The 13,638-nt window shown below is 45.5% G+C and overlaps 1 pseudogene; it reads left to right on the forward strand.

The window, feature by feature from the left end:
- The first annotated feature begins 2,769 nt into the window (after positions 1 to 2,769).
- The window catches only part of LOC131904769 (serine/arginine-rich splicing factor 7-like), a 56,058-nt pseudogene continuing 45,189 nt past the window's right edge, over positions 2,770 to 13,638 (forward strand).

A 13,638-nucleotide genomic window follows, 5' to 3' on the forward strand; every position in this document is an offset into this window, starting at 1 on the left:
CCTTGGTTCTATAAGAAGACAGTCTGAGTAAACCATGGGGAGCAAGCCAGTAAGCAGCACTCCTCCATGGCCTCTGCATCAGCTCCTGCCTCCAGTTTCCTGCACTGTTTGAGTTCCTATCCTGACTTCCTTCAGTGACAGGCTATAATGCGGAAGTATAAGTCCAATAAAACCCTTTCCTCCCCAACTCGCTTTTTGGTCATGGTGTTTCATCACAGCAATAGAAACCCTGATTAGGACATATGCTTTCATCCCATGAATATGGCCAGCATGTGGGCAAAATGATCTGTGTCTTGATGTTGCCACCCACTTACTAATGACTTCCTGACTTCTAGCTCCAATTGGAACTTTAGACTAGTTAGTTGGATCCCTCAAAACTATATCCCCAGCTCAGCATCCCTCATCCTGGGCTGTGTACCCACTTGTCCTCTCCCTGACCTGTGCCCTCTCTTCTTGCCCATGGCAGTAAACAGCCTCACAATCCATACAATGTCACAGATTAACCTGTCTGTCACCTCTACCATCTTCAAACTCCATACCCGGATCTGGCTCCTGACTCCCATACCTTCATCTTTCTACTCTGTTTCTCACTCAGTCCAATTCTTCATTTCCAAAATCACTTCTTTGGTCTAAGCTACTACTGCGTCCTCCATGAACCACTGTGGCGGCCTCTTCTAGTCCAGCTCCCTCCAAACCGCAGGAGTCAGAGGCATCCTTTTAAAGGCAAGCCTGAGAACATTAATGTCATATTTAGAGCCCTTCAAAACCTTCCCAGTGTCTGCAGCATAAAGCCACTGAGCCTTTATTAGGTCAGAGTGTACTGTCTTCTCGGGCCTTGTGTTCTTCTTTGAAAAGACATTTCCTTCTTTTGCATAGCACTCTTCACAGCCTGATACTGGCCACATCTTTCCTCCTCTCCACTGTCTCCATGATCAGCAGGTTGCTGGCCATGGAGAAGGGGCTTGGGAACTACCTAGCTGGCCTGTGACCATGAAAGAATAGCAGATGTCCTCATTTGCTGGCTTTTCACCCTCTGTTCTGGGGGATAGAAAATGGAACACTTCAAAGAGCAAACGGGCAAGACTGGACGCATGAGGTCGCTTTGAGAGCCGGGTACCTAGCCTTTCAGTACACGCATTTCCAGTCTCAGTGGTACCAAACGCTTCCTTCCTCTCCAGCCTCCATCGCTACTCTGACAAGAAGTCCCTTCTGTTCTGAATCACCACATGCCCGCTCACACCACCAGCGCTTGGCGGGAGCATTGAGTTTTGTCTTTTCCTCTCTTTTCACCTGGGAAATGTTGATTTCTCCTCTAAAAGTGACCACTTCTCTAACTTCCCGGGAAAAGACAATTGTTCTTTTCTTGTATTAGTCAGTTTAGAGCGCAGTAACAAATTAGCATAGATTAGGGATTTGAACAACAGACACCCACTTCTCACAGTACTGGAAGATGAAGGTCCAAGCTGGAGATGTCAGTGGGGTTCTGGAGAGGACTAACTTCCTAGTTTGTAGATGACTGCCTGGCTGTCAATTCTTTCCATCCTCATTTGATTGGGGGCAGGAGGGGGGGGGTACACTTTAGTGTCTTTTTTTTTTTAAGGTCACATACTCTAAGACCTCCACCCTCATGCTCTTATCTGCATCTAATTAGGTCCTAAAGGCTCCAATACCACCACAGCATATGACTTCCCAGGGGACACAAGCATCCCCCAGTCTGTTGCATTCTTCCACCTGCCTTCATACTTTCCTAGGTATAACCGTTATGGGGGCTGCAAATACCGAACACTCACTGTGTGTCACCGAGTCTTTATTTCATTAAATCTCCTAAGTCTCTGAAGGGGGTTGGTACTTCTGCCCTTCCCCCAGAAATGAGGGACATCCCACTCACCCAAAGGGGTTCCTGACCTCAAAACTAAGGCGTAGCCACCCTCCTTATAGTGCATAAACCAGGAATTAATAAGTATTTTCTGTCAAATGCCAAAATGTAAATAGTTTAGTCTTCACAGCCATATGGTCTCTATCCTGACTATTCAACTCCTCCATGATAGCACAAAAGGAGCCACAGGAACGATATAAATGAATGAGCATGGCTTTGTTCCAATAAAACTTTATTTAGCACTTTGGAAATTTGAATTTCATTTAGTTTTCACATGTCACAAAATAGACTTCTTTTGATTTTTTTCCCCTAACCACTTAAAAACATAAAAACTACGCCTAGCTCGTGACTATAATATAAACACATAGAGCTTGCTTATCCCCAGTCTAAACAACCACAGTGAAATTAAAACAGTAATTATTTTTTAAAACATGTCTCCCTTCTTGTGACACTCCTCCAGGATTCACCCTGTGTCTATGAGAGTCCACTTAGCAGTTCCCATTTCCAGGGCTTTTCACTTATCCTGCTGCCTCAGTCCAACCCTACTCCACAGGCCGGGGCTGTTGGCTCAGCTCCTTCAGGTGCTGACTCCGATGTTTTCCTCAGCCAGACTGGCCCTGGCTGCCCTCCTGGAAGCTGGGACAGCCTCTTCTGTCACTCAGGTACTTTACCGTTCCCGATCTTCCTCCATGTCTCCCCGTCTAACCAGACATATTTGTCTGTCATTTATTATGTTAACCTCCATGAGGAGGTTAGCAGAATTCAGCCAGGGCTTGTCTTCTGCTCTCGGCTGTAAAACCAAAACCTAGAAAGTTAGAGCCCCCAGTGAGCACTGAGTTACCCGTGTCACTTACAGACATCCAGCACAGAGCACTCAGCATTAAAAAGCTAGGATGAAGCTGGGCACGGTGGTGCATGTCCATGATCGCAGCACTCAGGAAGATTGCCAGGAGCGTGAGTCAGACAGGACTACACAGAGAGACTATGTTAGACAGGGTTACGCAGTGAGACACCGTCTCAAAGCAAACAAACAAACAAACAAACAAACAAACAAACAAACAAAAGAAACAAAAAGTCAACAAAAAATCAAAATTAACTGAATACGTAAAAAAAAAAAAAAAAAAAAAAAAAAAAAAAAGGCTAGGAAAAAGAGCCAGGTGTGGTGGCATATACCCATAGTCTCAGCACATAGAAGGCTGAGGCAGGAGGATTGTAAATATGAGGTCACCCTGGACTACTTGGTGAGTTCAGGGTAGCGTGGGCTACATAATGAGGCCTTATAATAATAAATGAAATGAAATAATAAAAAAAACCAACTTGGATGAAGAGCTTGTAAGCATTGGATCCTATGTTTCACCAGAGATCTGACGGTGAGTTTGCAGAAAGCCTTCCCCGATGTCCGTGGAGTCCATGAGGGACTGACACAGGCCCTGGCCTCTTCTCTTTGAGCTCCCTGGTGGGTGGCTCTGGGCTGAGCTTTCTTTGCTGTGTGAACTCCTGACCCTGCTCCTTCTGGAATGCTGAGCTGGAGGAGGAGGCAAGAGGTGATGAGGGCCTGGGGATCGGTCTCAGACGGAGCAGCAGATGGAGTTGGGGACAGCTTGGTGAGAGTGGCCTGGAATTCTGTCAGAAAAGGGAAAAGGTGTGTGCCAGGGCTCCTGGCGAGCTGGCAGAGGAGGCCTGGCTTCTTGTTCAGTTAATTGAGGTAATTTCTGCTGCCACCTTTTGGATAGAAGTGAGACTCTCTCTCTTCCAGCCACAGATCTCTTCCCGGCCTCTTGCCACATTCCATTGTACAGAGGCAGAACTCTAAATTTAGCTCCATTTATTTAGCTATTCCTTAAAATTTTTTGTCACCTAGAAAAATAATTACAGGATTTCTCTGACAGCCTGAGATACACGGAGTGCACCAAATTACAGGTATAGTTTGGAGACCCAACTGGAATCACCAAATAAAATTGACAGCAGTGGCCTAATTCCAGAATAATCTACACGGTACTGGAGAGATTTTTGTTCCTGAGGCTCTTCCTTTGAATCTGCATATTAAAAGCCAAGAGGTCAAAAGAACTGAATGAAACTAAAGGAAGAGACCTTGAGGCGTAGACATGGGCCCAGCTTTCCTCCTGTTTGGTAGAACTCATGCCTGAGAAGGCCACCTTGGCTGGGCAGAGTAGAATCCAGCCTCTGCTCTGGGCAACCAAGAATCTGACCAGGTGAGCATGGAGAGGAGAAGACAGCTTCCTCCTTTTCTTCTTCCTCCCTCCTTTGTGTTTTCTATCATCGTAAACTGCAGAAACTGAAGCCGGTCTCCCAAGGCAAAAATGACATCTGGGAGACGAGAAAGCAACTCACAACTCTGCTGTGGGATGGTCTGTATGGCAAATGTGTTGCTGATTGGTCAATAAATAAAACACTGATTGGCCATTGGCTAGGCAGGAAGTGTAGGCGGGACAAGGAGAAGAATAAAGCTGGGAAGTGGAAGGCTGAGTCAGAGAGACACTGCCAGCCGCCAAGATGACAAACAGCATGTGAAGATGCCGGTAAGCCACGAGCCATGTGGCAAGGTATAGATTAATGGAAATGGATTAATTTAAGCTGTAAGAAAAGTTAGCAAGAAGCCTGCCACGGCCATACAGTTTGTAACCAATATAAGTCTCTGTGTTTACTTGGTCGGGTTTGAGCGGCTATGGGACTGGCAGGTGAGAGAGATTTGTCCTGTGGGCCAGGCAGGAAAATTCTAGCTACACAACTCCTTCTGGGAAATGAGTGAAGAAAGCCACAGAGAGATGGAGAAATCTGTTAGTCGTTCATTCGTCAAGCAGGGCTGAGGGCCTTCATCTGCAGGTACAGATCAGGGTCTCTTGAAAATGAGGGAGACAGAGGAGTTAGCCGACTTAGACCCGCAAAGGCCATAGTTAAAGGACTTAGAAGGGACAACCTGTGCCATTGGTGCCTTTGGATATCCCCCATCCCCTGCCTGTCAGTCAACTCCTGGATTTGTTTATCATAGCATTCCTTTGGGAGAGAAAGGTTTTCTAACGGAGGTAGCCCCTAGAGTCAGGAAAATGTCTAAGGACTCCCTTTAAAACCTAGTACCCAAGAAGCTGAGGCGGGAGGATCACTCCAAGTTCAAAGCCAGCTTGGAAGACTGAAACACAGCCCGAGACCAGGTTTCAAACAACCAAAAACAAGGGCTGGTTATGCAGCTGAGCCCAAAGCATACTTACCCAGCTTGCACAAAACCCTGGGTTCAGCCCTCAGCACTACATAAACAAATAAACTGCCAATCGTTGCAGCCCTCAAGAGGGGGAGAGAAGAGCATCAGAACTTCAAGTTCATCATTGGTTAAAATAATGAATTAGAGGCCAGCCTGTACTACATGATACCATCTCAAAAACAAGCAAACCAACAAATCAGCATTTCCTTGGGAAGCTAAATCTACAGGAGTTAACCTTTGCACAGCCGTTCATGTACCTCTGAAACACACCCCAAGGGCTAGCCTGAACTTTCCAGCCCCACCCTCTACATGTCCCCACTGAATAGCCCTCCCCACACCCCCTGCCCCTGGCCTCATGCTTTCGATATCTTGGCACAGGCTTGTTCCTCTGGCAAAAAGTCCCTGAGCCGACTTGGGGACTCAACACCATCTTCTTGTGCAGGGTGCATCTACCAATTCAGCAGAGGAGCAACCTCGCCTCTGCTCACTGGCTTTGCCTGGCTCTTCCTCCTTCATCTGCTTAGTAACCAGTGCTCATCTCTTCCCAGCTTTCATTCCCAACAGCAATCTGTCACACGTGCTCTGCTCCTCCACAGATCACCGGGAGCTTCCTGTTCTGTTCCTCATCCTCTCTTCATAGGCCAGGAGAGTAGCAGCACTGTTTAGTGAATGTCCATAGACTGCCGACGGTGAAAGCAGCAGCAACACCAGCCGTTTAGAGAGAGTGTGAGCTGCCGAGAACCACAGTTGGTGTAGGCATTGTATTATTTAACACATACAACAGCCGTATAAGGAAATTCTACTTTAGCACGTACCAAGCGGTGACATGATACCTGTGAGCTATGAATGCAGCCCAAAACAAATCTGTAAATTTACTTAAAATATTATGAGATTCGCGACTGGAGAGATGGCGCAACAGTTAAGACTGCCTGGTGGTTTTCTGAAGGACCCTCTAACTCCAGCTCTAGGAAAGAAGACTCCCTCTTTTGACCTCTGCTGATAATGCACTAATGTGTATGTACCAACACACACACACACACACACACACACACACACACACACACACAAGCACATGAATATTCAGTAGTTGTGAGATTTAAACATTTTATTTACTATCATTGTGTATGTATGTGTGTGCATGATGGGGGTCATGCACATGCCACGATTTCCATGAAGAGACCAAAAAACAACTTTATGGAGTCAGTTCCCTCCTTCTACATTCATACAGGTTCCAGGGATCAAACTCACCAGGCAAGCTCTTTACCCATTGAACCATTACGAGATATTTTTGTAATTTATTTTATAACTCAATTGTGTGACTCTCAAACATGGACTATGTAGATGACAACATCATGTCAAACATTAAAAGGTCATATTCCTACATCCAACACATATTCCCATTTTGCAGAAAAGGAAATGGAGGCATGAAGTAATTTAAATGATTTTCCTGAGCTCTTTCACTTAGTGAGAGTGAGGGCCAGAGGCCATAGCCAAATTGAACTAATGAATGAGAAAAGAAATGATGTCTTTCGTAAGCAATGTCTAGAGCCTCTGCTCAGAATTTAGATAGGGCCCCATTTCAGTAGTAACATTGAACCATGTCATTGTCAGGAAAAGTCTCTGGGAAATGAAAGTGTGGATCTTTGTGGGAAAGGAGAGGCCTTGAGTTCTTTAGCCAGGCATCATCCCACAATTCCCAGTGTGAAGTAACTCTTCCTAAGAAATTCCTAAGAAAAACAAAGCAAGAAAGTCATTCCTCTCTAATCTCCTGCCACCCAGGCTTCCCTCCCTTCTCACACTATCCATCACCAATTCCAGAACCACGAGCTTCCCCAGCGGCTGGAAGGGTGCTTCGAAGAGGCTCACATATTCCACCCCTCCCTTCCAATTCCTCCCCTAGCCCAGTCCCACCACGGCAGAACACTGCCTTGAAATCTGCATGCGGGAGAGGTTGGGAAGGCTGAAGAGAGCAATTTTGGTTTCACATCATTTCTTTGTATAATGTTGTATCCTCCTGACTAGTCCCCATAATACAGCTTAACTCCACCAACTGCTGCCTTAGAAGAAAACACTGAAGACCTATCTTTAATGTCACAGGAACAATGGGCGTCCTTCCAAAGGAGGAAAATGACTTGCTTTGAAAGAGTTGGAGAAAAAAGGTGCAGAATGTTCCAGCTTAACGTGAGGGGGGAAGCAACTTAGCAGCTGTGTGCCGGCTCCCGGCTGCAAGACAGAGCAGCTCTGCCAGCATCCCCCGGCTGTGCGGAGCACTGAGGCAGAAGCCTCTTGGCGAGGTGGGCTGGATAGTGCCGCTTACTCTGAGGGGGATGGGGAACATCCAGTGGTCTGTGTGCTGTGGGTGTGGAGTTTCTAGGGTCAAGTTGATGGAGTCTGTCTTCCCTTCACAGACCTTGGAGGCTCCGTGCTTCCATGAATTTCTGCCAAGTAGTTCTTTTCTTCCTTTGGCCAGAGTGGTGTTTGCATCTGGCCGCTAGGTTTGAAGACAAGTCTAGATACTGAGCACACTTGTCACAAAGACTTGGTGCACTAAACACCGGGTACACATTTTGAGGCCTTTCCTGTGAGCTAGGCATCTCCTGGGGCTACCTGCCCAGGTTCAGATTCCACAGTTGTCACTTCAATTCTGATATTTCATCTACATAAAGCATCTTGGAATTTCCCAATGAAGCAGTTTCATTTGGGTCTGCCCTTTGACCCAGCACCTTTGTGCATATTAATTTCTCTACCTGAAATGCCTCCCTCCCCAGAACATTTTCCTTATCTTCAAGACTCAGCTCACTGGGTAGGGGTGGCACATACCTGTAATCCCAGCCCTTGGGAGGCAGGAACATTGCAACAACATCAAACACATAGTGTCTACATAGTGAATTCCAGGCCACCTAGAGATACAACCGAAGGTTTTTATCTAAAAAAAAAAAAAAAAAAAGACCGGGAGATGGCTCTTGGTAAAGAGTTTGCTGGTATAAGCATAAGGACTCAAGTTCAGTCACCAGTACCCATGTAACAGCTGGGTGTAGTGTCATGAGTATAGCCCAGTGCTAGGGAGGCATCGCAAGGAGGACCCCTGGCCTTGATGGCCAACCGGTCTAGCCAAATCTGTGAGTTCCAAGCCAATGAGAGACTCTGTCTCAAAAAACAGTGTGGGAGCTGGAGAGATGGCTCAGTGGTTAAAGAGCACTTGTTTTGTCCCAAGTTTGAACCCCAGCACCTACATGGCGCTCACAACTGTCCATAACTCCAGTTCCAGAGGAGCCAGTCCTCTACTGCTCTCTTGGGACCTCGGCAGGCACTAGGTACGCATGCGGTAAACAGACACGCATGCAGGCAAAACACTCATTTACATAAAACAAAATAAATCTCTAAATGTGCAAAAGTTAAAACAATGTAAAGAGTGATTGAAGAAAACACCTGGCACCAACCTCTGGTCTCCACAAACATGTACATACACACCTGCTCACATTTGTGCACACACAAAAAAACACATACATACAAAAACAAAGACTTAGCTCAACTAGTTCTTCCTTCTGGCACTCTACCTACTCTCCTCAATGAATCTCCCACCTTCTTTTGGGCTCCAGGCTACTACCATCACTGCAGATATTAGCCTGCCTGGAATTCATTGATTCCCACTACTGCTACTCTATTGGTTGGTGATCATTTCTGTGATTATGTTGTGTCCCCTAATATATTGTGCATCCTAATAAACTTATCTGGGGTCAGAGGACAGAACAGCCACTAGATACAGAAGCCAGAAAATGCTGGCACACACGCCTTTAATCCTAGCATTCCAGAGGCAGAGATTCGTCTGGATCTCTGTGAGTTCAAAGCCACACTGGAAACAGCCAGGCATGGTCACACACACACACACACACACACACACACACACACACACACACACACATGCCTTTAATCCCAGGAAGTGATGACAGGAAGCAGAAAGGTATATAAGGCATGAAAACCAGGAACTAGACTCTCATTAAGCTTTTAGGCTTTTGAACAGCAGTTTAGCTGAGATCCATTTGGATGAGGACACAGAAGCTTCCAGTCTGAGGAAACAGGATCAGCTGAGGAACTGGCGAGGTGAGGTAGCTGTGGCTTGTTCTGCTTCTCTGATCTTCCAGCATTCACCCCAATACCTGGCCTCAGGTTTGATTTTGTTAATAGGACCTTTTAAGATTCGTGTTGCACATTTCAGAAGCAGAGACCTTGTCTTATTTGTGAAAATATAAAGGGAGCTACGGCAGTAGACCCAGCTCAGTGCCTAGGTCTACTGTGTGCTCAATGAGCACTCTTTGAATTTAGAGGATCGAAAACAGATACTGGCTAGAAATGGAGGGTTAAAATGTCTACGTGCTGATAAGTAGGCCCTTATCCTAAAACAAAGTAAAGAACCTTTGAGTGTGGGACGCCTGTATCCTACCTGTGTTTGAGTCACCTGAGGGGCTTATTAAAGCGCCAATGGCTGAGCACATGACAATGTTTCTAGCAGCTGGTTTGGATGGTTTGAATCTGAAACATGCCCCACAGATTCCTCGTTTGAACACTTGGTCCCTAGCCATTGTGACAACTTGGAGATGTGGCCTCCCTAGAGGAAGCAGGTCCTAAAGGACGTAGTTTCTTCTCCTACTTCTGAGCTTGCTTCTGCTTCCTGGTTTTATGATACGGACAGTTGCCCTCTGCCACAGGCTCCTGCTGCCACGGAGTCCTGTTCCAGAACAGGGGACTAAGTAACTATGGACTGGACCCTATGAAACCATGAACCAAGATCAATGATTGCTTCCCTAAGGAGTTTGGGTTAGGTATTTGGTAACAGCTTTGCAAAGGTAACTAATATGGTGGGCCTTTGAGATGTGGATGCGGTGGGGTCTGGGGACCACACTCTGAGAAACACTATGGAGGCAATGTCTTTCCTCTTCACTTTCACTCAGCTCCTGTCAGAGAAGTTCCTCACTCACACCCCACACTGGGCACTGACTCAGGGTTCCTTGCTTGCCCTAAGCAAAAAATCAGAGAAGCACAGGAAGCCACCTGAGACTGTTCAACCACCAAGCCTGATTCCAGGGCCTGAGGTGACCCAAGCCTCTGTATTTTGAGCGATGTCTTAAGCAGTGCCAACATTCTTCAGTAGGAGCTGGCAAACATCATCTGTGCAGGACCAGGTAGTAAACATTTAGGCAACGTAGACCATGAAATCTCTGCTGTGATTACTCAACTCTGCTTCTAAAGCCTGAACACAGCCACTCTCAATGCAGGCATGGCTGCATTCCAATAAAACTTTATTTGTTTACAAAAGCACATTGGAAAGGCGGGATTTTCCCAAATGGGTTATAGTCAGCCAATTCTGATTATGGAGATTTGAGGGAAGAACAATTTGTACATTTGAGATGATAAAGTGGGGTGAAGAAGGTCGAAGAGGAGAGAAGGAAGAGCTGGTTTTGCAGCTTCAAATTAATTAAGCTCTGAACAGGGGAAGGAGAGGAGGGAGGGGCTTGTGGGCGGAGGCACAGATTGAACAAAGGCCCAGAGGAAAGATGGAGAACATGGTAGAAATAATGAAAAGACCGGAATGTGGGCAATTAGACTATGTTAGCTTCAGAGTGACCCACTTAATCTTCAGTCTTTACCCGCTCCCCACACCAGAATTTAAAGTGTGTTTTAGAACATTTACCGGGGCGGCTGTCCTGGGAAATAAAAGGTCAGGCAGAGGTCAAGGAGTATATGATGTGGGACAATATATCCCTGACTCTTGGTTCTCTTACCATTGTTGAATTCCAGGTTCAGTTACAGAAGCAGCAGCAATGGGGAGTCCTGAGATTTTGAGTCCATTATTATGTGTTCCGCATTGTTGGTACCTTATTACACTATCACACTTAATATTACAAGTCTGTACAATATGTCACCAGCCCCATGCTGGAGGACCCCAAAGGTGATGGTAGGGTCATCCCTATTCAACCCACATACATGAGAAATGATGATTCTGTAAAGAAAAGAAGTATTCTGTTACCAGAAGAGGAACACAGTTCAATTTTTCCATGGTCCAGCATAAATACATAGAATTTTCCCCAAGACTCCCACCAAATGTAGTAAAAACATCTAACACTAAGCACACACTCATATATATTCCAGAGGGGAGAATCATAAAATGAATGGCCTTTGTTAAACACTTAATTTATGCCAGTCATGATAATTGTTTACTTGTATCAATTTATGCAATTCTGTAAGATTTCATAATCCTATATGATGAGTTAGTTATTGCTATTTTTATCCCCACTCCTAATATATACATATATGTGTGTATGTATGTATGCATGTGTATATGTATGTATGTATGTATGTATATAGAAACTGAGGAACAGAGAAGAGGTATAAATTGCCCAAAGTTACTCAACTGCTAAGTAGAGAGTATAATCAGCAATATGACTCCAAAGCAACAGCTCTTAATTCTTGTGTTGCTTCAGTTTCTTCTACTTCCGTTGTCTCCAAGTACAGGTTTTCTGTTATTAAATTTGAGCTTTGATATAGATAGTTCTAGTCTTTGCATCTAGAAATTCATGGTTAAATAACCTTCTCTCAATTCTTCCCTTACACATAGCTACACAACGGTAGAGAATGATGTCCTCTTGGAAAAGGACATCAGGAAAGCAAAGCATTTCAATGACTAGTGTAGAGCACACACCACCAGGAACACAGTACAGATAATGGAGACAAGCATTTCAATGACTAGTGTAGATCACACACCACCAGGAACACAGCACAGACAATGGAAGACAGGCATTTCAATGACTAGTGTAGAGCACATACCACAGGAACACAGCACAGATGATGGAGACAAGCATTTCAATGACTAGTGTAGAGCACACACCACCAGGAACACAGCACAGATGATGGAGACAAGCATTTCAATGACTAGTGTAGAGCACACATCACAGGAACACAGCACAGATGATGGAGACAAGCATTTCAATGACTAGTGTAGAGCACACATCACAGGAACACAGTACAGATGATGGATACAAGTATTTCAATGACTAGTGTAGAGCACACATCACAGGAACACAGCACAGATGATGGAGACAAGCATTTCAATGACTAGTGTAGAGCACACACCACCAGGAACACAGCACAGATGATGGAGACAAGCATTTCAATGACTAGTGTAGAGCACACACCACAGGAACACAGCACAGATGATGGAGACAAGCATTTCAATGACTAGTGTAGAGCACACACTACAGGAACACAGCACAGACGATGGAGACAAGCATTTCAATGGCTAGTGTAGAGCACACACCACCAGGAACACAGCACAGATGATGGGGACAAGTATTTCAATGACTATTGTAGAGCACACATCACCAGGAACACAGCACAGACAACGGAGACAAGCATTTCAATGACTAGTGTAGAGCACACATCACAGGAACACAGCACAGACAATGGAAGACAGGCATTTCAATGACTAGTATAGAGCACACATCACCAGGAACACGGTACAGATGATGGAGACAAGCATTTCAATGACTGGTGTAGAGCACACACCACCAGGAACACAGCACAGATGATGGAGACAAGCATTTCAATGACTAGTGTAGAGCACACATCACAGGAACACAGCACAGATGATGGAGACAAGCATTTCAATGACTAGTGTAGAGCACACATCACAGGAACACAGTACAGATGATGAGGACAAGTATTTCAATGACTAGTGTAGAGCACACATCACAGGAACACAGCACAGATGATGGAGACAAGCATTTCAATGACTAGTGTAGAGCACACACCACCAGGAACACAGCACAGATGATGGAGACAAGCATTTCAATGACTAGTGTAGAGCACACACCACAGGAACACAGCACAGATGATGGAGACAAGCATTTCAATGACTAGTGTAGAGCACACACTACAGGAACACAGCACAGATGATGGAGACAAGCATTTCAATGGCTAGTGTAGAGCACACACCACCAGGAACACAGCACAGATGATGGGGACAAGTATTTCAATGACTATTGTAGAGCACACATCACCAGGAACACAGCACAGACAACGGAGACAAGCATTTCAATGACTAGTGTAGAGCACACATCACAGGAACACAGCACAGACAATGGAAGACAGGCATTTCAATGACTAGTATAGAGCACACATCACCAGGAACACGGTACAGATGATGGAGACAAGCATTTCAATGACTAGTGTAGAGCACACACCACCAGGAACACAGCACAGATGATGGAGACAAGCATTTCAATGACTAGAGTAGAGCACACATCACCAGGAATACAGTACAGATGATGGAGACAAGCATTTCAATGACTGGTGTAGAGCACACACCACCAGGAACACAGCACAGATGATGGTGACAGCAAGGACATCTCAGTTCTGGGTCCTCTGTGGCCAGCCTGGCTTCCCCTGGGTCTGTTCTTCAGCCGGAACTCTTATTTCTGGATGCTGTGGTCCAGACTAAGAGACACAATGAGAAACTTTCCCTTCTCAGAGCTTCTCAGCTTCCCTTTGA

Source organism: Peromyscus eremicus, chromosome 2 (assembly GCF_949786415.1).
Source record: "Peromyscus eremicus chromosome 2, PerEre_H2_v1, whole genome shotgun sequence".
Classification (NCBI taxonomy): Eukaryota; Metazoa; Chordata; class Mammalia; order Rodentia; family Cricetidae; genus Peromyscus; species Peromyscus eremicus.